Genomic DNA, 25,396 nt, shown 5'->3' with positions numbered 1-25,396 from the left:
ACGGTGATGCCCTAGGTGGTCGTCGGAAGAACTCCGGCGAGGCTTGCTGGAGTTGATGAGGCCGCGAACAACATGAGGACGCTGCTGCTGCTTGAAGGAGACGGAGGCGCGGCGATGGATCGTAAGAAGAGGCCGGCCATGGCATCCTGTGGAGGCGACAGAGAGAGATAGTGGGGAACAAAGAAGAAAATAGAGAAAGGGAAGGGAGAGCAGGGAGGAAGGGCGCCGTCCTGCGTGCTCGGGGCGAGGGCGCCATGGACCGAGAGAGGGAGCTTGAGCTCCTGGTTGCTGCCGGAGGACGACGGGGTCCGGGTCGGTGGCTTCGGTTGCCGGCGGGAGAAGTGGCTCGGGGTCGTGGGCAATCGAGGAGGGAGACGATTGCGCTGGTTGGGGGAATTGGACGGATCGGATCTGGGGAAAATCCCGAGAGAGAGTGGCGGCGGCGCTAGGGTAGGATCCCTAGAAAATAGGGTTTTGTCCAGATTTAGACTAGGGACTATATATATAAGGAAAGAGAGAGAGTTTAGGGGCTAATCCGTCCCTCCAATTAAAATCGAGCGGTCGAGAGAAATACACTAGGTAGTCCAAAAAAGAAAACAGTGATGTTTTGTAGACGTTTGGGGATGATCCGGATCCAACGGTAACGACTGCCCGGGTCGGGTCCAGAATAGCTTTCGGGCGCGCGCGCGAGGAGGGTTGCGGGCTGACGAGAGAGGTTAGGTAGGGCCTGGCGGTGAGTAGTGGAATGTAAAGACGGTCTCGAGCTGAGAGAAGAGAAGAGAGAGAGCCTCGGCGACTGTTTCCGGAGACCGAAAACGTCCGACGTTAGACCGGCTATAATGCCACTATAGTTTAACGGTTGGGCTATCAGACGAACTCCGAATGCGATGAAACTTGGCAGGCGACCTACTAACAACAAAACAACACCGCATGCCAACTTTCATCCCATTCCGAGAACATTTTCCGGCCACTTATAAAATAATATTTCGGACATGCCGCGGGCGCGTGCAAGTGTGTCTGGGCTCAGAACGAACAACGGACGGAACTGGGTCGGGTCTGGACGGATGCAAGTTTTGAAAACATGATGATGCAATGCACATGATGACATGGCAAGATACAACACTCAAGCGAAAGACACGGCAACAAATAATGAATAACTGGAAGACACCTGGCGCATCGGTCTCGGGGCGTTACAACACCGTGCCACGGTGCCTAGTCTCTCCCAAGCCCACATGCACCGGGTACCACTTGGTAGACTACTAACACAACCTACAAACACCAGAAAAAAGTTGCAACTCCTGGACAGAGATCAGGTTGATTAATAAGTCGAGAGGGGCACTTAAGCATTCCAATGCGTGGTAGTAGTTGTTCATGGATCACAAACACAGAACTCAGTTCCTGAGGACGGCTTCAATGAGACAACCCACCGTGTACTCCTACATGGCCTCTCACCGATACCTTTACCAAATCGTGTTCACACACTTAGCTCACAACAGTAGGACAAGTTCACACACCTCCGATTCATCCCCGATGAATCAGATCTGACTCAACTCTAAGCAGTAGCAGGCATGGCAAACAAGCATGAATGAGTAGGCACATCATGGCTCAAATAACTCCTACTCATTCTAGTGGGTTTCATCTATTTACTGTGGCAATGACAGGTCATGCAGAGGAAAGGGGTTCAACTACCGCAGCATGTAACACTTGAATCATTGTTGTCCTAATGTAGTAAAAGAGAGCAGAAGCGAGAGAGTGGGTTTGTATCGGAATGAACAAGGGGTTTTTGCTTGCCTGGCACTTCTGAACATAGTATAGATCTTCATCGGTGTCATCGAACTCATCTCGGAACATACGTCTACTCAGGGGGGAACAACCACCGGCAACAGAGAAAGAACACAATCAATGCAATGCAACAATATGATGCATGATCATGACATGGCAAAATGTTGTGGTTTGAGCTATGCAGCTATCAGCAGTTTAAATGAAGTTAGTTTGAACTCGTGGTTCAAATTCAAACTCCACATGTGATTTATTAAATGCCATTTAGTTCAGTTGTCCTAAACAGTAGCCAAAAGTTTTTCTAACATGCATGGAGAAGGTACATATGGATAGATTGGATTTTTCTGATCATTTTTCATATATAAATTATTTCATTTGGAGTTGCGGTTGAATTTCTATGGATTTTAGAAGTTTAAACATTTCCTGGAATTTCCTGGATTAAATTTAACCCAGAAAATGATTTACTGTGTTAGCCTGACATCATGTGACGTCATCAGGTCAACAGCGTCAGCCCAGGTCGAACCTGACACTGGGACCCACATGTCATAGGCTATGTACTAACAGAGAGTTAGTTTTGTTAAACTAAATTAGCCAGGGGTTAATTTAGCGTGTGGGGCCTAGTGTCAGTGGGTGTGGGTTCAAAAATTGGCGCCATTAGCCGCTAATGGCGTTGCCACATCGGCACGGCCGGAGTTAAGCCGCCGGCGACCTTCCAGCGCGGCGGAGTCCACACGGGGCGGCGCTATAGGAGGCGGCTGGGCGAGAGAAGGGCACTGGGAGGAAGCCCTCACTTGCTCGCATCCAACAAAGCAGGTGGGAGGTCGCGGGGTGGTCGGAGCTCGCCGGAGCAGAGCTCGTGGTGGCGGCCGGAGTTCGGTCAATGACAGGTTCGTCGTTGCGGTACAGTAGGGGAGGTGCTGGTGTGTGCTACGTGCTCCTGGTGAGGTACGGAGCACGGTTCCGCGCTCAGAAGTGTGCTGCGGTGGGTGTGGCCACAGCGGCGACACGGCCGGTGGGTGTGGCAGCTGGTGCGGTTAGGGAAAGCGGGGAGGTCGTAGAGCAGCTCAGTGGCCTCGGGAGGCGGCGGAGACAGCGAATCGGACGGCGGCGTCCGATGGCCGTGGGCGGGGAAGAAAGGTCGGGGCAGCTGCTGCAGGGCGCGTCCGCTCACTGGATCGACGGAGATGGCGTAGAGGTCGGCGTCGGAGCTTCTTGGCTCATCGGAGAGGCGTGTGGAGGCCGGTGGCCACACGAATGGTGGACGATGGCGACGGGCTCCTCTCGGGCTGCGCGGGAGAGAGAGCCAGGGGAGGGGAAGAGGTCCAGGGAGAGAGAGGAAAGTGAGAGGGGGTCGCGTGGCGACGTCCAGGGCGAGGGGGAGCAGATGTGTGGCTAGCAGGAGGTGGCTGTGGCTCGGCTGTGCGCGCGCCACGCGCAACGCCAGTAGGCGCGAGGAAGACGACGCGCGAGGGGCTGGGCCTAGGAGGTCGGCTGTCTACTGGGCCGCTAGTGGGCTGCTAGGAGGCCAGGTGAGTTCTCTCTCTGTCTGGTTTTTCTATTTTGTTTTCTGTTTTCTATTTTTTGCTGCTGCTTTGGCTTTAGTAAAAATACTAAAGCATTTTTGTAAAATCCTAAAAATAATTGTGACACTATTTGAATTATTTCCAACAGCTCCCAATTGTTTTCAGAAGTATTGAATCATTTAAAATATTTATAGGCACTAAATGCTCCAATTCAAATACAATATGATTTAACTCAAAAGTCCATAAATGGCCAAGAAATACGCTCATCATTTTTGGTAGAGGTTTTCACCTTTATCAGAAATAATGAACATTTTCAAAGGCATTTTGGGTTCTCTAAAAAAGATTTTATTTGAACCTATTTGAGTTCTTACTGGTGCTAGGGTTTGATCAATCCCCATTCAGCTTTACATAAAATTTAAACATGATGCAACAAACAAGTGCTAGCCTGGTGCAAGGTAAAGCTAGGGATGTGACAATCGAAAACACGCCTGAAAATCATGAAACTTGGCATGGTGTCATGACATGGCACCAACATGATGTAGTAATTTTTCTATCCGATTTGCGAAGGCGCACACATTAACAATCAACAAAGTCATTTTGGAACAAGTGTTGTCACGTTACAAATCGGAAACACATGTATTATTGAAACCGTGGGCGTTCTACTTACCAATTACGTGCCGCCAAGCATCCCCTTTTTATTGGCTAGGAGGTGCAGTGCAGGGTAGCTATTTGAGTACGGGAGGCATGTGATCAGACCCCTGCGCATGCCCATCGGAAGGAGAGCCCTTTGACCGCTACCCGCCGCGCACCTCCCTCCCAACCGCCCAACGTCTCCATTAATGGCGCTCGAGCCCCTGTTCTACGGCGTGGCTATATGTCTCACTGAACTGAGATTTAAGAGAGAAAAATGAAAATCTGAAAAGAAAGTTTTACACGGATGTTGATGTAAGATCTGACGGACCTATATAGCATCGACTGCGACTTATAGCAAGCATGATGAATATAAGGACGATGACAGTGGATAATAATTGTCTTACATATTTAGGAACATAATTAAAAAAGCCACATGTGGCAACGCCCGAAATACACAAGGGCAAAAGAAGAAGGAAGACAACAATCTGGCTCGCTGATCTCTATGTTGCTGCAGGCCGCGGGAACTAGTCTCCGCGGCGAGCGGCGATGAGCTCTTTCTTGTCCCCAAGATGCTGCTTGAGAGCATCCACGGATTCCTCCACCAACCTTCTGCGATCGATGCGCAACATGGCATTCTCGTCCATAAGTTTCTCGACGATGACACCGGTCCTCTTCAACAAGGCAGCGGTTTCCTCCTGCTACTCTGCACTTTCGGCGATCTTCGCCCTCAGCAGGTCGCGCTCGGCCCAGAGCTTCGCATTGCTCTCATTTAGTTGCCGAATGACGCCGGCAAAAGAGGCTTTCATGTCGTCCTGCAACCTCGCCCAGCCGGAGATCTGATCCATCTAACTATGGACGATCGCATGCATGCGCCTGTAAGAGTCCTCGCCTGCCCGTGAGACATTTTCCCAGGCTGCCGCGGCGCAGGAGGACATCTCTGTTGCATTCGCGGCGCGGAGGGACATCTCTTCTGCTTCCGCGGCACGGCCGGACCAGTCTGCCGCATTGACGGCGCGGCGGGACCTACGTGCTGCTTCGGCAGCATGGAGGGACATGCCGACTGGGTTCGCGGCGAGGCGGGACATCTCTCGTGATTCTGCTTCCATGCTCGCATCTCCCTGGTGGCAATATCTCGACCCAGAACTCACGCTGGCCATGGCAGACGCAAAGGGAACTATAATGAATGACTTTGTTTTTATGGATGAGGAGTTGAGGAGGAATGTGCAATCATCTTGGAGTACTAGTATTTATAACCGAGTAGTAATACGCTCCTAAGTGGGAAACCGTTTAGGTTTTGATCGGTGTGAACAGGTTTGCAATTTGGAATGTGACGGGACGCATGCTCAAAATTTACTGACAGTTATAAATGTGGCACTATTTCCAGAAGGCGTAACGTGGGCACCTATTCCTTCTCGGCCGCGTACGTGGCGTTTGCATCATAGGGTGCACCGCAATAGGCAATGTCAGCACACGTCTTGTTCCAACAACCGTGCGCGCTCGTTATTACCATCGCGCACGCTTCTTTTAATTAGAATGTGTGTGCCCGTCTAGCGCACACACGTTGATCTATCTAACTGTTTTAGTTTGTTGTGGCTAATCGCAAACAGTTCATCCATGTGAAGTGTATGTCATCAATCGCAGACACTTTGATCTGGCTGACCCGTTTCTGTTCTGTTGCCTAATCGCAAACAGTTAATCCTTCTAAAGAGTATGCCCTCAATCACACACACCTTGATCTGGCTGACCATTTCTTTTGCGTTGCCTAATCACAAATAGTTCATTTGAGTGAACCGTATGCTATATATCGCACACGCCTTCATCAGGCTGCCCGTTTCTTTTGTTCCGCCTCATCGCATACAGTTCATTGGATTGAACTGTATGCCCTGCATCGCACACGCAACAAAAATCTGAACCGTGTTTGATGGCTCCGCCATCGCAAACGTTTTGCACCTTTTTTGACGGTTCTTTTACACCACCGTTTGTGATTATTGCATCGCACATAGTTTCGTCGAAGGGCCTCTGATCGTAGTGTCACGTTAGCAGCATCTTGCAGTAGTGAGTGGATCACTGGACAGCGGTCAAGAACATCCTGAAATACCTGAAAAGGACTAAGGATATGTTTCTCGATTATGGTTACGTCGATGCAAGCTTTGACACTGATCCGGATGACTCTAAGTCACAAACCGGATACGTATTTATATTGAATGGTGGAGCTATCAGTTGGTGCAGTTCTAAGCAGAGCGTCGTGGCGGGATCTACGTGTGAAGCGGAGTACATAGCTGCTTCAGAAGCATCAAATAAAGGAGTCTGGATGAAGGAGTTCATATCCGATCTAGGTGTAATACCTGGTGCATCGGGTCCAATGAAAATCTTTTGAAGCAATTGCCTTGGTGAAGGAATCCAGATTTCACAAAAGAACCAAACACATCAAGAGACGCTTCAATTCCATCCGCGATCAAGTCAAGGGGGGAGACATAGAGATTTGCAAGATATGTATGGATCTGAATGTTGCAGACCCGTTGACTAAGCCTCTCTCACGAGCAAAACATGATCAGCACCAAGACTCCATGGGTGTTAGAATCATTACTATGTAATCTAGATTATTTACTCTAGTGCACGTGGGAGACTGAAGGAAATATGCCCTAGAGGCAATAATAAAGTTGTTATTTATATTTCCTTATATCATGATAAATGTTTATTATTCATGCTAGAATTGTATTAACCGGAAACTTAATACATGTGTGAATACATGGACAAACAGAGTGTCCCTAGTATGCCTCTACTTGACTAGCTCGTTAATCGAAGATGGTTATGTTTCCTAGCCATAGACATGTGTTGTCATTTGATGAACGGATGGACAAGACCCATCCGTTAGCTTAGCATAATGATCATTTAGTTTTATTGCTATTGCTTTCTTCATGACTTATACATGTTCCTCTGACTATGAGATTATGCAACTCCCGAATACCGGAGGAACACCTTGTGTGCTATCAAACGTCACAACGTAACTGGGTGATTATAAAGATGCACTACAGGTGTCTCTGATGGTGTTTATTGAGTTGGCATAGATTGATATTAGGATTTGTCACTCTGTGTATCGGAGAGGTATCTCTGGGCCCTCTCGGTCATGTCTACAGAGTTCTCGAACCCGCAGGGTCTGCACGCTTAACGTTCGATGACGATTTGTATTATGAGTTATGTGTTTTGATGAACCGAAGTTTGTTCAGAGTCCCGGGTGAGATCACGGACATGACGAGAAGTCTCAAAATGGTCGAGACATAAAGATTGATATATTTGAAGGTTATGTTTGGACACCGGAATGGTTTCGGAAAGGTTCAGGCATTTTCCCGAGTACCGGGGGTTACCGGACCCCCCTCCCGGAGTTAATGGGCCTTCATGGGCCCTAGTGGAGAGAGGAGGCGGCGGCCAGGTGGTGGCACCCCCCCAAGCCCAATCCGAATTGGACTAGGGTTGGGGGGCCTTTCCTTCTCTTCTCCTCCTCCTTCCCTCCTTCTCCTAGTGGGAATAGGAAAGGGGGGGCGAATCCTACTTGGATCGGGAGTCCAAGTACGACTCCCCCCATGGCGCGCCCCCTTGGGCCGGCCACCTCTTCTCTCCCCTTTATATACGTGGGATGGGGGCACCCCAAAGGCACACCAAGTCTTCTCTTAGCCGTGTGCGGTGCCCCCGTCCACAGTTACACACCTCGGTCATATCGTCGTAGTGCTTAGGCGAAGCCCTACGCCGGCAATTTCATCATCACCGTCGCCACGCCGTTGTGCTGACGGAACTCTCCCTCGTCCTCAACTGGATCAAGAGATCAAGGGACGTAATCGAGCTGAACGTGTGCTGAACGCGGAGGTGCCGTATGTTCGGTACTTGGATCGGTTGGATCGCGAAGACGTTCGACTACATCAACCGCGTTACTAAACGGTTCCGCTTTCGGTCTACGAGGGTACATGGACACATTCTTCCCTCTCGTTGCTATGCTTCTCCTAGATAGATCATGCGTGATCGTAGGAATTTGAAATACTACGTCCCCCAACACGCACACCACCCCAACCCCGAGTTCAGTGCCGACAGGGAGGAAAAGCTGGTGATAGGACGAACCTCGTCGGGAAGAGAGATCTGACATGGAGAGGGGGGAAGGACAAACCTCGTCGATTGTATGAGCTTGTAGCGGCTGGTGGTAGGGAGGCCGGGAGGGGTAGGGAGCAGGCCACAGGTGGAGTTGCACTGTCGCAGGGCGAAGCGGCCGATAGAGGGCACAGTTGCCAGCGGACGGGCCCGCTGGCAGGGAGGCCGCCGCCGCCATCCTGGGAGCCGGTGGGCTTCACCGGCCGCTCCTCCGGTGGTGATGAGGTGTTGGAGGGGCTGGTGATGGTGTTCTGGACTAGGGTGATAACCGTTGGCCCCGTATAGTGGGCTGGCCGAGGACACCTGGATCATCAACGAATGGGCCAAGACTGCCAATACCCCTAGGCGTGCTCAAGATTGAATCCTTCGAAGACTTGGCACATAATCAGAGTTTATCCCTAGATGTAACTGGCCTACATGTAACCCTAGTTACCCCGGTCCCTATATAAGATGAGGGGTACTATTTTTTCAAATTAAAAAACTATTCGTGATTATAAAATTTGTTCTCAAATTCAATAAATGTTTGTGTTTTCCATAATGTGTTCATAATTTTTAAAAAAAATCACATATTTCAAAACAATTCAAAAACTTGAAAAAATTGACTTAATCAAAAAATGTTCAGGATTCATAAATTGTTCATGTTTTCACTTATTTTTCATATTTACGAAATTTTGTTCGCTTTTTTCATAAAACGTTAGTATTTCAAAATTTGTTCATGTTTTTAGAAAAATGTTAGAAATTTTCAAAATTGTTCAAATTTTAGAAAACTATTCAGGATGCCAAAAATTGTTCACCCTTTCTTCCTGTTTTTCGAAATATCTTTGGAATTGCAAAATTTGTTCATGTTTTTAAAAAATTGTTTGCGTTTAGAAAAAGAGTGAGAATCTGAAAATTGTTCATTATTTCCAAGAAATATTAAAAACTCAATAAATGACTCAAATCTGCCACTGCTTTCTATTCTTAAGTGTTCGCAGTATAAGGCGAACCCCCCCCCCCCCCCCCCCCCCCCCCCCGGCGCTCATGCTGCACTCTTCGGGTCGCCTTCGGCGCACGACCCCTAGAGTTGCACCATGTACTTTCTTCCCCTATCAATGAAACGGTACGCAACAATGCGTATTCACCAAAAAAAAGTCCTCCCGACTCTATTTTCCGGGATTTCGAATGGAGCAGGCGCCGCACAGGGGGTCAACGATTGGGCCGGCCCACTAGAGCCGAATCGAATTGAACGCAAAACCGCACGATGCAAAAATCCCGAAAAATAGAGAACCAGGAGGACTAGAGCAGAGATGATGACCTCTTGAAGGGGCCGAAGAAGACCATGGAGGACGCCCTGCTGGACATATGTTGCCTGCTCGAGTGCACGAGGATATCTCAATGTGCTTGAAGAACTGTCTGTCGGCATGGTCATTGGGCCACTAACATTCACTACACTAGGGAGTAGGGAAGATGATGCATGGTCGAGTGCACGAGGACATCTCTCAGTGTGCTTGAAGAACTGTGTCAGCATGGTCATTGGGCCACTAACATTCACTAGTAGGCGGAAGCGTGGTGACACGCCGCGCACGTCCTGATTTTTGTTTCCGTCTTTGTATGCTGTTTGTTGTTTTAACAAGAAAAAATGGAGTTAGTGGGTTTAGCGATGTGTTGGTAGCGCTAGTCTGTTTCCTTTTCCGGTTCATGCAAGTCTTCTATATTTATCTCAACATAGATTAATCTGCTTATTTCTTGGCTTTGTTTTTTGTTTTGCAGATTCTTTTTATTCATGCTAGTCCTTTTATATTTCTGTTTGTGGACCAGGCCAAATATCTATTTCATGTGTGTGCCTCAGAAGGACCAGTTTATCTGAAACCACTTTCTTTTTTTCTTTTCTTTTTTCTCTCTTATGAAAATGAATCATAAAAAGAGTGCGCCGAAAAAATATGAATGAATAAAAGAAAATAATACAGGGTGAAATAGCAACCTGAGATAACTAAAGGACGCCGATAAGTGCCACACATGTGGGCGTTAGGGAGTCCGTCCACACATTTTGTGTGGTGTATAAGAGGAACAACCCACAGACCTACGTGTGGGCAAAACAATTAGCGTCCACATGCCTCTTTTTTTTCCCTCCCGATCCCTCTCACACGCGTGCGTGTGGGCGAAGTTGATAACGCCCACACGCCCGTATGTCAGGCCTCGTACCTCCTAGTCCCGCACGCCACGCGTGACGGTCACCGCGCGCCCGCAGTTGCCATGGTCCAGACCCTCGTCCATGTTCATTTAATTGCAGTTGCCATGTCGCTGAACTACGGTTGCCATGTCGGACAACCGCAGTTGCCATGGTTGCTCAACTGCAGTTGCCATGTATGGTCTGATCTAATGTAGTTGCCATGATTTCATAACTTTAGGAGTTGCCACATACTAACACTAGGCAGTTGAGAGAGTTGCCATGTGCTCACAAGCATGCTAGGGCAGTTGCCATGTAAAAAGGAAGAGTTGCCATCTGCTTACGTGCACGTTAGGGCAGTTGCCATGTACATGCACGTTAGGGCAGTTGCCATGTACCATGCAAAAACATATGGCAACTCGGTAAAAGAGAGTTGACATCTGCTTACGTGCACACTAGGCAGTTGTCGTGTACCCTGCAAAACACATGACAAATTCGGGTAAAAAAAGAGAGTTGCCACCTGCTTATAAAAGCACACTAGGGGCAGTTGCCATGTGCAGTGCAAAAACACATGGCAACTAGCAGCTTGGGTGTGGGAGAGAAGAAGGGCGTGTAGGCAAGATGCCAAATGCCCACACACTAGCCCTTGTGTGTGCGTGCAAAGTGGCGTGTGGGCGAACTGCTGAACGCCCACACACCAGCCCCTCCTATGTGGTGAAACGGCCGTGTGGGCGACCGGCTGAACGCCCACACACCAGGCCAGTGCTACGTGGCACTAGAAACATGCCAAGATTCGTGCGCTCACGAACGGACGCGGATCCACGCGTGTGGGCGAGATGCAAACGCCCACACGTGTGGGCGTTAACATTTCCGTAACTAAAAGATGTATTCCGCATCCATGCATGAAATTAAATTACTAGGTCACGTTGGAAGGGAATGGGTTGCAAGAGTAGAAGTGGGTTTTTTATTTTTAGTCAAATTGGTTGATAGAACCAAACCTCAAATGTTAGTTAAGTTAATTCTGTCTGGCTAACAACGAAGAGGAATACATACATAAATTTATTTATTTTTAAAAGTCAAAGAACTCAATGGTGTCTCGCACTATAGAAAGTATTTTATCTGTTTGAACTGACATGGAAAAAAGAAAGGTACATTCTACCATTTAAGAAACTACTCCCTCCGTCCCATAATATAAGAACGTTTTTGCCATTAGTGTAGTGTTAAAAACGTTCTTATATTTTGGGACAGAGGGAGTACAAAAGTGTGATCACATCACAAAAAGCATAAAATCCTAGTTGTTACAGTAACACAGGGTACATAGCTGAAACTTTAGGTGTAATCAGACTAAGCAAAAGATCAAGCATCTGAAGAAACTCTGCCATACTACACTTCCATCCTGCTGATAGATGCTGCAGAGAACAAAGTCCTGTAAGTTAAATTGTGCCTCTGCTCAGCAGAGAAAAAATAATTACGAATGGCTAGAAAAGAATCTTCAGTAGAAAAGTGTGATCACATTGCAAAAAGTATGAAATCCTAGTCGTGACAGTGGTACCTATCTATTGAATTCAGCCGGCGAAAATACTGATAACTAAAACTTTAGGTACCCACTGAAGTCAGACCACACAAACATGTCAAGAAACTCTTCTATTCATGCTGATAGATGATGCAACAAACTAAGTCCTGTAAGTCAAATTGTGCACTGGTTACCGTAGATGTTTACAGACACGAATTCCTATGCTGCAGTGCACTAATAATTTGCAGAGATGATGACCTCTTCAAGGGGCCAAAGAAGACCATGGATGACGCCCTGCTGGACATATGCTGCCTGTTCGAGTGCCCGAGGACATCTCTCAGTGCCTCAAGAACTGTTTGTGAGCATGGTCATTAGGCCATTAACATTCACCAGGGAAGACGGCATAGAGACCCATTGCAGTTGTATGGGAGTAACTCGGATACCAGAGGGCATCATCTATGTAGTTTGCTATGTTGACTCGGGAGGATAGGCACTTAAGTTAATTCATGTTGGGTGTGCAATCTATGGTTACTACTAGATTGTGGATGACTCTTACGGCACTGTATGACATATGACATTAACCAGCTTATTCCTGTTTTTGGTCTTTTGTTATGAGGAAGCCTTTATATTTTGCTCTCCTGAAATCAGCTTGTGAGATGAGCATTTTGGCAGGTTTGAGATGAAAATTTCAGAGCTCTTCAGGTTGCAAAATCTTCGATTAGAACTATCATCCCTGGCACCACCGGCCTTGCGGATGCCAGGTATTCTTGGAAAAATCATTTCAGTTGTCAAATCTAATGAAAGGAGCTCGCATTTCTTATCTTGATTTGCAGCTTAAATGAACCCAAGATAAGTTAACAGAACATCACCTAAAAATTAGTGATGGATTACCGGGTGCCAATACACATGCACAGAGCACGCAATCATCAGATTGAGCCACGCAAGAAGCCTGTCACTTTGATCAAAACATGTCTGTTCAAGCTAGCTCCCAACAAGTAACAGTTTATGGTGGACAAAACTAGAAAAGAACTTGCCTCCATGTTGAACTTGTCAATGATGAACTGGCCTCCATGTTGCTTCAAACCATATTTCTCTTGGAATTGTGGTAAATCAACTTGCAGTAAGAAAGAAAGATAGTTGAGATTCTTTAGGGCGCATTCTACTACCATCATTCAATCTTCCTCGATCACTCCTGACAAAGGCTTGCTCGTCTTCGTCATAGTCCAAACTCTTTTTCATGTGACTGATGCTTTCTTGAGCGATGACTTGAGCAGACAACCTCCCTCATTCACATCAGAAATGGCAAAGATTCCCTTTTGGAAAGTAAAGTGTCGTCTAAGGCCACACTTTGTGGAGTCTTGGTCGTTGTCGTGGATAGAATTGCTTCGAGGAAATGGAATGCAGGGAAGTTGTAGCATGTCGAGCGGTGTCACGATGAACCAATGGCCGTCGGTAGAGTACTGGTCGATATAAATCTGAACAACTCATGTCCTTATGGTGCCATTTTTGTAGGAGATCTTAACCCACATGGCTGCGTTGTACGGTCTCCTTTTACATGAAAGACGGGAGAATAATTTCAAAGTTCACAACATTGCTGGGGTATTTTTGCGTGGGGTCGTCATATTGACAGTGGAAAATTTGATTATAATGAATAAAGCCGGATAGTGTTTTGATTAAAACTGTCTGGTAAAATGCACATCAAAGTTGTTGTGCGCCACAGAAGCCTTCGGGGGATCAAGCAGAACCACTGCATCATCAATTTACAGCACCCATCTGTTGGATGAAATAGTTCAGCAGCTTGCTTACAAAGATGAAGAGATAAAGTTGCTGAAAAAAGGTTGCTGCAGCTTGGAAATGACAGCTTAAGTTTGTCCGGGGTCGGGATAGAAAATTCTGAGTGGGGGTTTTCAGGGTCCCAGTATAACTTTGATGGTGCAGAAGATGTGAGTCCTGCAAAGGATGAAAGTCCTGAAGCCTCTCCTGAGGCTTTCGCTGATGCGTCATGTTTGAAGCACTTGGATAGGGAAGCTTTGATAGACCGTTTTAATAAAGAGATGAACCGTATGAAAAGGCAGCATGACACGGTCGTGCAAGAAAACATAGAAGAGATAATCATAAGGGAAAGCTCCTAAAAAAGAAGGATCCAGCCCATGAAATTTACGGAACAACAAAGATTTCGAGCAAATTAGAAATAAAGCCGGGGAAGTAATGACAAGATTGGATGGCATCAAGGCAGAAACATTTGCTGGCCAACAAGACAAGAGCAATGCTTTAGATTCTGAAATCCAGCAAATACAAGGTGCTGCCACTAATAGCCAAGTAGAAGCGTGTGCTTTTCCTACCCAGACATCACACATTACATCCATAGAGGCAGATCACGCAAAGACAATTGGAATGTTAGAATCTGATATCGAAGATGCCAGGATGGCAACCATCATTAGAGAAGAGATACAGATGATTGAACTAAGAGAGTTCGTTAACGAAATAGCTTGGTAATGAGATGGGGTATAACATGAAGCAAGAGATTTGCTCAGTCATTCAGAATGAAGCTGTAGCGGAAGCAGTGTTAAACCTCAATTCTTAATTGTTAAAGTACAATGAGGAAAAGAGCTGCTCTGAAGCGGCATCGACTCTACAAAAGCAGGAGATTGAGAATCTGAAGCGAGCTGTTGACTCTTTCAGTACAGTAAGTGAAGGAAAAGCAGGCCTGTCAGATCGAATTGGGAGCAATGAAGGGTCATATAGATTTATTATTCTATCAACTTGATTTACTTGCAGACAAAGTGGAAAAGCAAGACTCATGTATATCTGACAAGGAGTTTGATATGATTGTCGGCAGGCTGGAGCAAGCTCTGCAGCATGTACGTCAAAATGAGATCAATTTCAGTGAGTTACATGACAGATTTAGAAATGCTACAGACTCTCTAAAGGTGCTGGAGAAATAAAATCAGTATTTACATAACGTCGTCGAAGAAAGGGAGAAAATATTCACATCAACCATTTATAAAGAAAAGGAGTTCAAAGAATGCATGACAAATCTTGTTGGGTCTATTAGAGAGTTCTAGAATCTTGTTACGCACTACTAGGAAAAGGGCTATAGATAGGATTGATACTAATGGCGCACCAGGAAAGCAGTGCGCCACTACTATATACTAATGGCGCACCTGTTGGTGATGCGCCATTAGTGTGGAAGATACTAATGGCGCACCAGAAACAGGGTGCGCCACTAGTATTACATTTTTTTTTCCATTTTTCCATACATACTAATGGCGCATCAGGTAGACAATGCGACATTACTAGTTCTAACTAGTAATGGCGCACCTGGCAGTGAGTGCGTCATTACTGTAATTTTTTTCTTATTCTTTTTATTGCAAAACTACTAATGGCGCACCGTCTCACAGTGCGCCATTACTAGTTTAAACTAGTAATGGCGCACTATTAGACGGTGCGCCATTAGTATATATATTTATATTTTTTTACTTTTTTGCAAAACTTCTAATGGCGCGCAGCAGGTGCGCCATTAGTAACCAGGGTTACTAATGGCGCATTCCCTTGTGGTGCGCCATTAGTAACCTGGGACCCCAACAAGATATTTTGGACAGCCCCACACCTACCCACTCACTTTCCCCACTTCATTCCCTCCACCTCCTTTTCCAAGCTTTCGGCTGCCTCCTCCTCCTCACCTCATTTGCACCATAGATTCATCAAAATTAAGTGGTGAAATTACCTTTTTTTGATAGGTAAGTAAGGGGAAAGCTATCTTCATGATGTAGATCTACTTTTTTTCTCCCTAGCTCGCTCCAACAACGTGCACATGCACTTTTTGTGGCCTAGCTAGATCTATGTATGTTTGTGGTGTTGCATGTGTTTGTGGTGTTGCATATATGTTTGTGTTTGAAGGTACCTGTATTTGAAATGCGATAGTTGCCAATATTTTGCCGGAATGTTTTGATTCATTTCCGTTTCGGCGAGAATTTTGGCACTACGCATTCTTTTTGGTCCTATTTTTAGGGAAGGTCATGCCAAAAAATTTCTTGGTTCTAAAATATCGTTTTGCTCTACCCCGCAGGCGACCATGGTCCGCACGATGACTGAAGGCATCGTGAATAGGTTTTTGAGCTCCGCGAAGGCCGAGATGCTTCAAAAGAACGAGACGGAGATAAGATGTCCGTGTCGAAGATGCAAGCTGAAGAGCCTTATTGCGGACCCGGATTCCGGGCAGGTGCGGGACCACCTGCTCTTGCGTGGTTTCATGGATGGCTATCAGTGGCAAGGTGATGAAGATGACTATGAAGTCGTCCATGGCCGGGGCCGGGCAAGAAATGAGGAAGGGCAACAAGACAAGTACCACCGCGGCGAGGGCGGGCGAGAAGACGAAGAATCTCCAGAACATGATCACGACGGTGATGCTGCACACAGTCATCATGTAGAAGATGCCGTACATGATGATGAGGAAGATCAAGACGAAGGGCATGATCATGAAGATGAAGATGCCGGAGCAGACGACGATGGAGGCTAGGTGCAGGACCCTCATATTCAAGAGGTGCTTCTCAAGCAGACGGATAACGCAAGAGCTGCCGCCCAAGAGAAAGCCAAGCTGGATCAACTGGAGATAGACGCGGTTACTCCATTGTATGAAGGATGCAGACCCGAGGATACCCGCCTGAAAGTAACGCTCATGGCTCTGGAGATGAAGGTAAAACACAAAATGACCGACGCATGCTTCGACGAGAACATGTCATTCTGGCACGAACGTCTTCCCAAGGGGAACAAGTGCCCGGCCAGTTTCGAGGAGGCGAAGAAAATCGTGTGTCCTCTGGATTTACCGCACGTGAAATACCATGTGTGCATGAATAATTGTATCATTTATCGGGACGAGCATGCGGAGTCTACCATATGTCCGCTGTGCGGCGTCACTCGGTATAAGAAGAGGAAGAAAGCTCCTCGAAAATCGGTGTGGTACTTTCCGATCACTCCTCGTCTGCAGCGGTATTTTGCGGACCCTAAGGTAGCAAAGCTCCTGCGTTGGCACGCGGATAGGAAGGAGAAGAAGCGGGAAGATGACGGAAATGATCCGGACATAAATAAAAAAGACAAGATGCTGAGTCACCCTAAGGATGCGAGCCAGTGGCAAGCGTTGAACTTCGAATACCCAGAATTTGGGAAGGATCCAAGGAATATCGTGCTGGGCGCGAGCACCGATGGAGTCAATCCGTTTGGCAGCCAGAGAAGCACACATAGCACCTGGCCTGTGTTTGTGTGGATGTACAACCTTCCCCCCTGGTTGTGCATGAAGAGAAAGTACATTCACATGAGTATGCTAATTGAAGGGCCGAAACAACCAAGAAACGACATCAATCTGTATCTGGGGCTGCTGAAGGAGGAGCTAGACACGCTGTGGAAAACGCCAGCCAATACGTGGGACACCGCAGAGAAAGAATATTTCCCTATGAGAGCCGCACTGCTCACGACGGTGCACGACTATCTCAGTTACGGATATCTCGCGGGGCAGGTAGTCCACGGATTTTCTAGATGCGTAAGGTGCATCGATGACACAACGTATCGCCAGCTAGATAGAGATCCCGGGTCTTTGAAAACCATGTTCATGGGACATCGAAGGTGGCTTCGCGACGATGACCCGTGGAGGAAACGCAAGGATCTGTTCGATGGTGAAACCGAACCCCGAAAACGCCCGTGTACGAGGAGCGGCGAGGAAATAGACGAGCTGTTGAAAAATTGGAAAGACTGCCCACTGCCGGGAAAGAAGCAAAAGGCGCCAGAGCCGGGAAAGAAGCGAAAGGCGCCAGAGCCGCTGCTGAAGGTATGGAAAACGAGGTCTGTTTTATGGGACTTGCCGTACTGGAAGATCCACCGTGTGCCTCACAGCCTTGATGTCATGCATATCACGAAGAACGTGTGCGAGAGTCTGCTTGGTACCCTGCTCAACATGCCAGAGAGGACCAAAGATGGGCCAAAGCAAGGGCAGACTTGAAATCAATGGGCATCAGGCAGGAGCTTCACGCTGATGATGATGATGATGATGAGGCGAAGCAGGACACAGAAAGTCGTGGCAAAGGCAAAAAGGCCAAGAAGACCGGAAATGACTACCCTCCCGCGTGCTTCACTCTAAGTCAGGAGGAGATCGAGTAGTTTTTCACCTGCCTCCTAGGAGTAAAACTTCCTTATGGTTACGCGGGGAAGATAAGCAGATACCTAGACCCAGCGAAGCAGAAGTTCAGCGGAATGAAGTCTCACGACTGTCACGTGCTGATGACGCGGATACTTCCAGTTGCAATCCGTGGGATTATGGACGCACACGTCTGTGAAATGCTATTTGGCCTATGCAACTTTTTCGACGTCATCTCTCGGAAGTCGATTGGCGTGAGGCAACTCAAAAGGCTACAGGAAGAGATCGTGGTGATACTATGCGAGCTTGAGATGTATTTCCCGCCCGCATTCTTCGACGTTATGGTGCATCTGCTGGTCCATATCGTGGAGGATATCATCCAACTTGGGCCGACGTTCCTGCATAGCGTGATGCCATTCGAAAGGATGAATGGTGTCATTAAAGGATACGTTCGCAACATGTCACGTCCAGAGGGAAGTATAGCCAGGGGCTTTCTGACCGAAGAGTGCATCTCCTACTGCACGAATTATCTAGGCATCGAGAACCCCGTTGGTCTGCCCGTCAACAGGCACCTCGGCAGGCTCGCTGGATGGGGTCACCGTGAGGGTCGCTTCGAAATGCATGTCGACTTCGAGGGTCGACTCGCCGACTTTGAAAGAGCAAACCTAGTCACGCTACAACACATAGACGTGGTCGATCCTTGGGTGGTAGAGCACAAAACCTTTATTGAGAAGACGTACAATGACCGAGGCCAACAGAGGACGGACGGAGATATACTCAAAGAGCACAACTCATGTTTCACGCGTTGGTTCAAGCAGAAACTTCTGTCGTACCCTTTACATGAGGATTCTTCCGCGGAAGAACAACTCATATTCACCTTGTCACAGGGCGCCGAGCACAACCTGATGACCTATGAGGCGTACGATATCAACGGCTACACATTCTACACCGAGGACAAGGACATGAAGAGCGATGGTTATCAGAACTCCGGGGTAACGATGGAATCCTACACCGGTAACGACAAGGACAGATACTACGGAAGGATCGAGTAGATCTAGGAGCTGAGCTACGCTGGAGAGAAGGTCCCGATGTTCCGTGTCAGATGGGCCAAGAGCGTCCTAAAATAAGACCGGTATTTCACCACCATGGTTATACCCGAAGCCAAATCCAAGACCGCGGGCGCAAACGTCACCGCGAAAAATGAGCCATGGGTACTGGCTTCACAAGTGGACCAATGCTTCTTCATTACCGATCCGTCAAAGCCCAGTCGTGTTGTCGTGAGGAGAGGCAAAAGGAAGATCATCGGAATGGATGGAGTAGCCAATGAGCAAGACTTCGACAAGTACGGCGACCCGAAGATCGAACATGACGACGACGATGAAGTAGCAGTATACACCACAAGAAGAAGCAGGACCACCCTACCTAAAGGACGTCCGTTCCACAGAAGAACTCCATTTGCGAAAAAGAAGGGCAAGAAGATTGTGAACAGATAGCTAGCTAAGATCGATTGTATTTAAATTGTAGCCTTCATTTCTCGGGCACTTTTTGATATCATGAATATTTTTGTATTCAATATGAAAAAATATTTCTCGGGCCTACAGAAGATCGATTGTATTCAATATGAAAAAATATTGAATATTCATGAGGACACTCGATCTCGATCCCCCTCCCTCTCGATAGCTATCCCCCTTGCCAGATCCCCCTCCATGCAACAAGAAATAATGAAAAAAATGTTACTAATGGCGCACCAGAGGAGGGTGCGCCATTGCTGTCAGAAAAAAAAGTTACTAATGGCGCACCAGAGGTGGGTGCGCCATTGCTATCAGAAAAAAAAACTTACTTATGGCGCACCGCTAGGTGGTGCGCCATTGCTATACCTCCCCCGACTAAAATCTCGGCCCCAATCCCCGACCGATCCCATCTCACATCTCTCAGCCCCTACGCGCCGCTGCCCCGACGACCCACGACGCTGCCGCCCCTACGTGCGTCGCCGCCCCCGCGCCTCCGCGCCCCCACCACTGCAGCTCCTTCGCCGCCCACCGGACAGCAAGCCGCCGCGGCCCCCAACCATCCCGCCGCGGCCCCCAACCATCCCGCCGCCGACGACCGCACGGGGTGCAGGACGACGACCGCCGCCGACCCGCAACCGTCTCGCCGCCGCCCATAAGCCCCCTCCTCCTCCGCCCGTCCCCCTCCGCCCGTAAGCTCTCTCCCCTAGACTGACTCGACTCCCCTGGCCTTCGCGCGCAGTTCACCATCCCGGATCTCTGACTGCATCGCCTGCCCGCGTCGGCCCCTGCCCTGTGCCCGCCCAGGTACCTCTCCTTCTTCCTCCTTCCTCCTTCTCCACCCTTCCTCCCTCCCCAACCTATGCATGGTGAAAGATGAGTTCAGTTGAGTAGGCAGGAAGTTGCTGCTTCCAAATGCTTTTCTTTTCCAGCTTAAACTACCACGAATGGTTTGCTGCAATTGCTTCATGGAAGAATTTAAACTGTTTACATGGCAGTGTGTGATACAACTCTTCAGGAGGCTATAAGCATGCAAGTTGCTCAACCTCTGGACATTGTTCAGTTGCAAATGCATCTGAAGTAGATTGAGATTTCATTCTGCTTCCTTGTGCTCTCTGTAGAATGCTTCTAAATTTCATGTTTTGTCCAACTGCAGTTTCTTGAATTAACTTGCTATGCATTAGGTTGGTCTCACCCTCAGACCGATGCTGGTAATGATATGTATGTGCTATTAGATGCTGGTATTGTTCTAGTTTTAGTTGTGATGGTTTGCCTGTGGGTTTGTTTGACTCAGGTGTTTTAGTTCATGTTTCCATGTACAGATGTTTTAGTTAGTCAACTGAATCGAGTTTGAGATGTTCTGTTTCTGATGGAGTGTCAAAGCAGCAGAGTTTTCAAAACTAGATCATTTTACTAGCCATTTAGTGACAAGTTTCCTGGGAGTTGTCGACCCTTCTGCCTTTAGTTGTTGCTAGCCTAGAAGTAAGTCTCCTCATGGTTTTACTAGATCATTGAATTATCCCCGAGAGCGAAAGGGCGAAAAGCTCTCTAGCTGATTGATTATGCGTGTTCTGTTATAGCTATTTCAGCAAATTGATGTCATCCTCTATTAGCAATGTTGCAATAAGGGAACATATATATCATTAGTAAGGTTAAAAGGAAGTGTTCCATCTGCAACTGGTGTTTATTAGTCTTTTTGAGTGAGTTATCTGCATCTACTCCTTGTGGTGGTGGTTGTTTAGGTGGGCAGTAAGAAACCATGCTTGATTTGGGGGACTGAACTTATGCTTATGTATGCCATTAGAAGCAGTTCGAAATCATTATTCTCTCTTTTCCTTGCAGGTTTGGGCAACTTCAGTCGGTTGATCTTGAATCCATTGAGCCTTCACTTAGAGCTGGTACTCATCCATGTAACTCTTCACATTTCCATGTAGGATGGTTGCCTATCACTTACTAGTGTGCTAGTGCCCCTTAGTCCAAAGACTAATAGATATGTGCTCTTGAATCTTGATATGTATGTGTTCGGTAGTACCACACTTGACAATAGTCACAGTCCATACTTTATACCCTTGATATGTGTTCGGTAGTACCACACTTGATATGTATGTATAAGTTGAGCTGATTTTTGTCCATATGAAAGCAGAGGACCATATGGTCTGTGGCCTTTTCATCCATATGAAAGTAGAGGCACATTGTGGTGCTAGTTTGCTGGGGTTTTTCTCCGACCGTCGTGTCGTGATGATTTTGCAGGTACCCCGAGAGGCCCTTGAGTTTGCCGGAATGTCGATTAACTTCCGTTCCGGCAAATTCGGGTACTCCATATGTCCTATTTTCAGCAAAGGTCATGCTGAAATTTTCCGTGAATTTTAGCATGACTTTGCTAAAAATCGGACATATGAGGTACTTGCTACTAATGCATGGGCCGGGGTATCTTAGTACTTAATTAAGTAGGATCAACTGCCCCTTTATTCTTGCTGCATTAAACCATAGGTGGCAATAGAGCCAAGTGATTAGTGCCAAGTGATTAGGCCCAACCTAGGGTGCCTCGGCATCGATAAACCCTAAATGATGAAAACTTAACTTGGCTGCCCCAGATGCCTCGGTGTCGATGAGAACCTAAATGATGTACGCTTAGGCTTTTAGGGTGCCTCGGCGTCGACAAACCCTAAATGATGAAATCTTAGGCTTTTAGGGTGCCTCGGTGTCGACAAACCCTAAATGATGAGACCATGATCTTGTTCCTTGACAATAACCAACTTTTTGACCAAACTTTTTTCCTATTTAGAGCAAAACATGGCCCACAACGATGAGGCCGGTGGTTCAGGCGGCAAGAAATTCTGGGAGCTGTCCCAGGATATGTCGTCATCATCATCGGACGACGAAAGTCTCCCGACGGAGTGCGACTGGTGCCACGACAATCGAGGTCTGTGCGACATGCCTCACCTGGACGATGATCGGCGCTTCAGCATTAAGCTTGAGGAGACCTTCGAAGTTGAAACGGTACACAACGACGACAAGTGTTATTTTCATAATGAAGCATGACTTCAACTATTTCAACGTGTAATTTTCATCTTTTACAATTCGAGTATAGCTTATCCCATGACATGCAAGACGCTATGTCTTGGAGAGGATGGATTTTGAAGACCATGAAATTTCTGAAACCAAGAAAATTCACCTAAGGACTCATCACGATGTGGACTTTGAAGTAAATCTATATAATTCTGAGAGCGTAACCCATTTTGGTTGCAAAAATTGGGAAGCATTTTGCAAGATGTATGGTGTTAATGAGGGTATGCTTATCACCATGGATCTTGGTAATCCTGACATCAACCAAGACAATATGGACATTTGGGTCCTTGTTGATACGCCTCCAGTTCTACCGCTATGTGAGTTTCTCAAACATAGTTATTAGCTAATTTATATTGTTTATTTCAAAATATTTGACAGCTTATTTCCATTGACAGCTTATTTTTATTGTTCAAAGAATGTGCGGGAGATGGTAGACAAAACCCACTACACTGATGGCTCCGAATTAACAACTTACAAGGAGAAAAATCATCTGGTCGGATTTTGTACTGACATTGAAAATTACATTATCCACAAACAAACTCCTCAACATTATGGTAAATACGTGCCACTAGTGCATGTGTTCAACTACGGTAACTACCATGGAGATACCCTGGTAAGATTTTTACTATTACGACATCCGTGCATCTTTTGCATACTTTTAAAACTAGTACATCATTGCTAACTATGAAGTTATTACTATGTTTTTCAACAGATAATCCCAGAGAATTGCGTGCCTCATATGATGTATCTGAAAGGTAGTGTTAATGTTTTGAACATACAGCCAGGTCGTCCTACGAATCTCAACTGTTCATACGAGATTTCTAAAAGAAGTGGAGACATAAAAATCAAAGAATGGAAAAAATGTATGGACAGTCGTAAGGAGCTTCTTGGAAGCAAAAGGAAGCGAAGCGCAAGAATTGGAGACAGGATGTTCTCCATTCTCCATAATGGAGAGTCAGGGTCTATATTGTTTTATGCTATTTTAGCTTAAATAGGGTATTTAGGTCCTGCCTAATACTGATGATCATGTGCTGATGAACAATTAAGTAGGGTTGGTTCGAAGACTATCAAGATGATGATCGTATGACTTGTTATGAATAACGAGTAGAAGTTGTATGATGATGATTAGTAGGACTTGTTAGGATTAGTATTACTTCCGACAAACTCGATACTCGCGGCCTTGAGACTTGTAATGTTTTATCTTTGTTCGGTCTTTTGAATTCGGAGACTAATATGATGAATTGTATTCGGAGACTAATCTTCTATTGTATTCGATGAATCTGATGTTGCTGTCTATATTCTGTCTAATAATATATTTTATATTCTGTCTAATAATATATTTTATAACCTGCGCAAAAATCAGAAAAGGAAAAAAAAACAAATATTCATACTAATGACGCATCACCACCAGGTGCGCCATTAGTATGCCAAAGGATACTAATGGCGCATCAACAGAGAATGCGCCATTAGTATGACAAAGACATGCTTACGTATGCCCCCCCGGGAGGCACACTAATGGCGCATGCTTTTACATACTAATGGCGCACTAGCTGGTGCGCCATTAGTATACCAGATACTAATGGCGTACCAGTGGTGCGCCATTAGTAAAAATTACTAGTGGCATGCTACTAATGGCGCACCAGTGGTGCGCCATTAGTAAAAATTACTAGTGGCGTGCTACTAAAGGCGCACCGGTGATGCGCCATTAGTAGGCAAAACCGGTGCGCCATTAGTAGGCCTTTTCCTAGTAGTATACAGATCAACAAACTAACATTGCAAACAAAATTCACCACAGTGAATCAAGGTGCTTGTATTTGCATTGCATTCAGTAATGGGGGTATCTTTTTATTTTTGTAAAACTAGATTTCTTGATGATAATTAGTTTTATCTTAACGAATCTTGCCATATGATTACCTTTATACTCCCTCCGTTCCTAAATATAAGCCCTTTTAGAAATTCCAATACGGATAACATACGGAGCAAAATGAGTGAATCTACACTCTAAAATATGTCTATATACATCTGTATGTAGTCAGAACTGAAATCTCTAAAAGGGCTTATATGTAGAAACAGAGGGAGTAGTTTATAGTACTTAACTACTTATGACTATTCTATGTTGTATTTCTGTGAATAAGGATGGTATCATTTTCTTTCACATGTTCTGTTTATTGAAAGACCAATGTAAACACCTCACGGAAGGCAATGTTCTAAAAAGGAAGACATTGCGATAAAAGGAGATATCCGAGTTAAGAGGCTCTAATCTTTAAAAGGCTGAGCTCAAGGTAAATATAATTTCAGATCCTAACGACTATTAATTAATTATTGCTTATGTTCCTTGTATATTGCTTTGCCTGCAAAATGCAACAAGGTTATAGCCCTGATAATGCCGTAAAGTGGGAGCATGGGAGGCGAGTGATGTAATGAGCTAGGATTTCTGAATTTTTCTGCAGGTGGATTTACTTGGTGATGAGGTTGAGGCCTTAACGGATCTTCTTGCAAAAATTTATATTGCGCTGGACCACTATTCTCCAGTTTTGTAACACTGTACTGGGGTAAGTCTCAATAAAATGGTCCATCTCTGGTTGACGTTGGCAAAAGTTATTTGCTAAATGCACGAATTCATATAACATGGATGGTAACAGAAATTCCAATCTACTGGTATATTTCTTCACTAATAAATTTTCTCTTTGCATGCAAGTTTGAGGGTGCCTAGGATTGCCTACTGCTCCATAGCAGGCTTCCAACTGGGACAACATCATTTTCTTGCACCCATACAAATTTTGGTTTTTATTTAACTGTCAGGAGCCACGAATGAGAATAGGCCAATCCCTCGCGTCGCCCCCGTCTCAGGCGGCTCCTCAAGCCCTAGCCGCCAGGGTCACCACCACCTCCCTCCCTTCCCTCCGCCGCCGCCTGAGGATGCCGCTGGGCTAAGCTCGGCGGCCGACGGCGATTGCGGGG

At 46.4% G+C, this 25,396-nt stretch overlaps 1 pseudogene; it reads left to right on the top strand.

The window, feature by feature from the left end:
- Positions 1-14,243: 14,243 nt before the first annotated feature.
- On the top strand, positions 14,244-25,369 carry LOC125546761 (annotated as a pseudogene).
- Positions 25,370-25,396: the final 27 nt, after the last annotated feature.

The sequence above is a fragment of the Triticum urartu genome, chromosome 3, assembly GCF_003073215.2.
Source record: "Triticum urartu cultivar G1812 chromosome 3, Tu2.1, whole genome shotgun sequence".
NCBI classification, from domain to species: Eukaryota; Viridiplantae; Streptophyta; class Magnoliopsida; order Poales; family Poaceae; genus Triticum; species Triticum urartu.
Note: the sequence above shows the minus strand (reverse complement) of the source record. Positions and strands in the feature narration are given on the sequence as shown.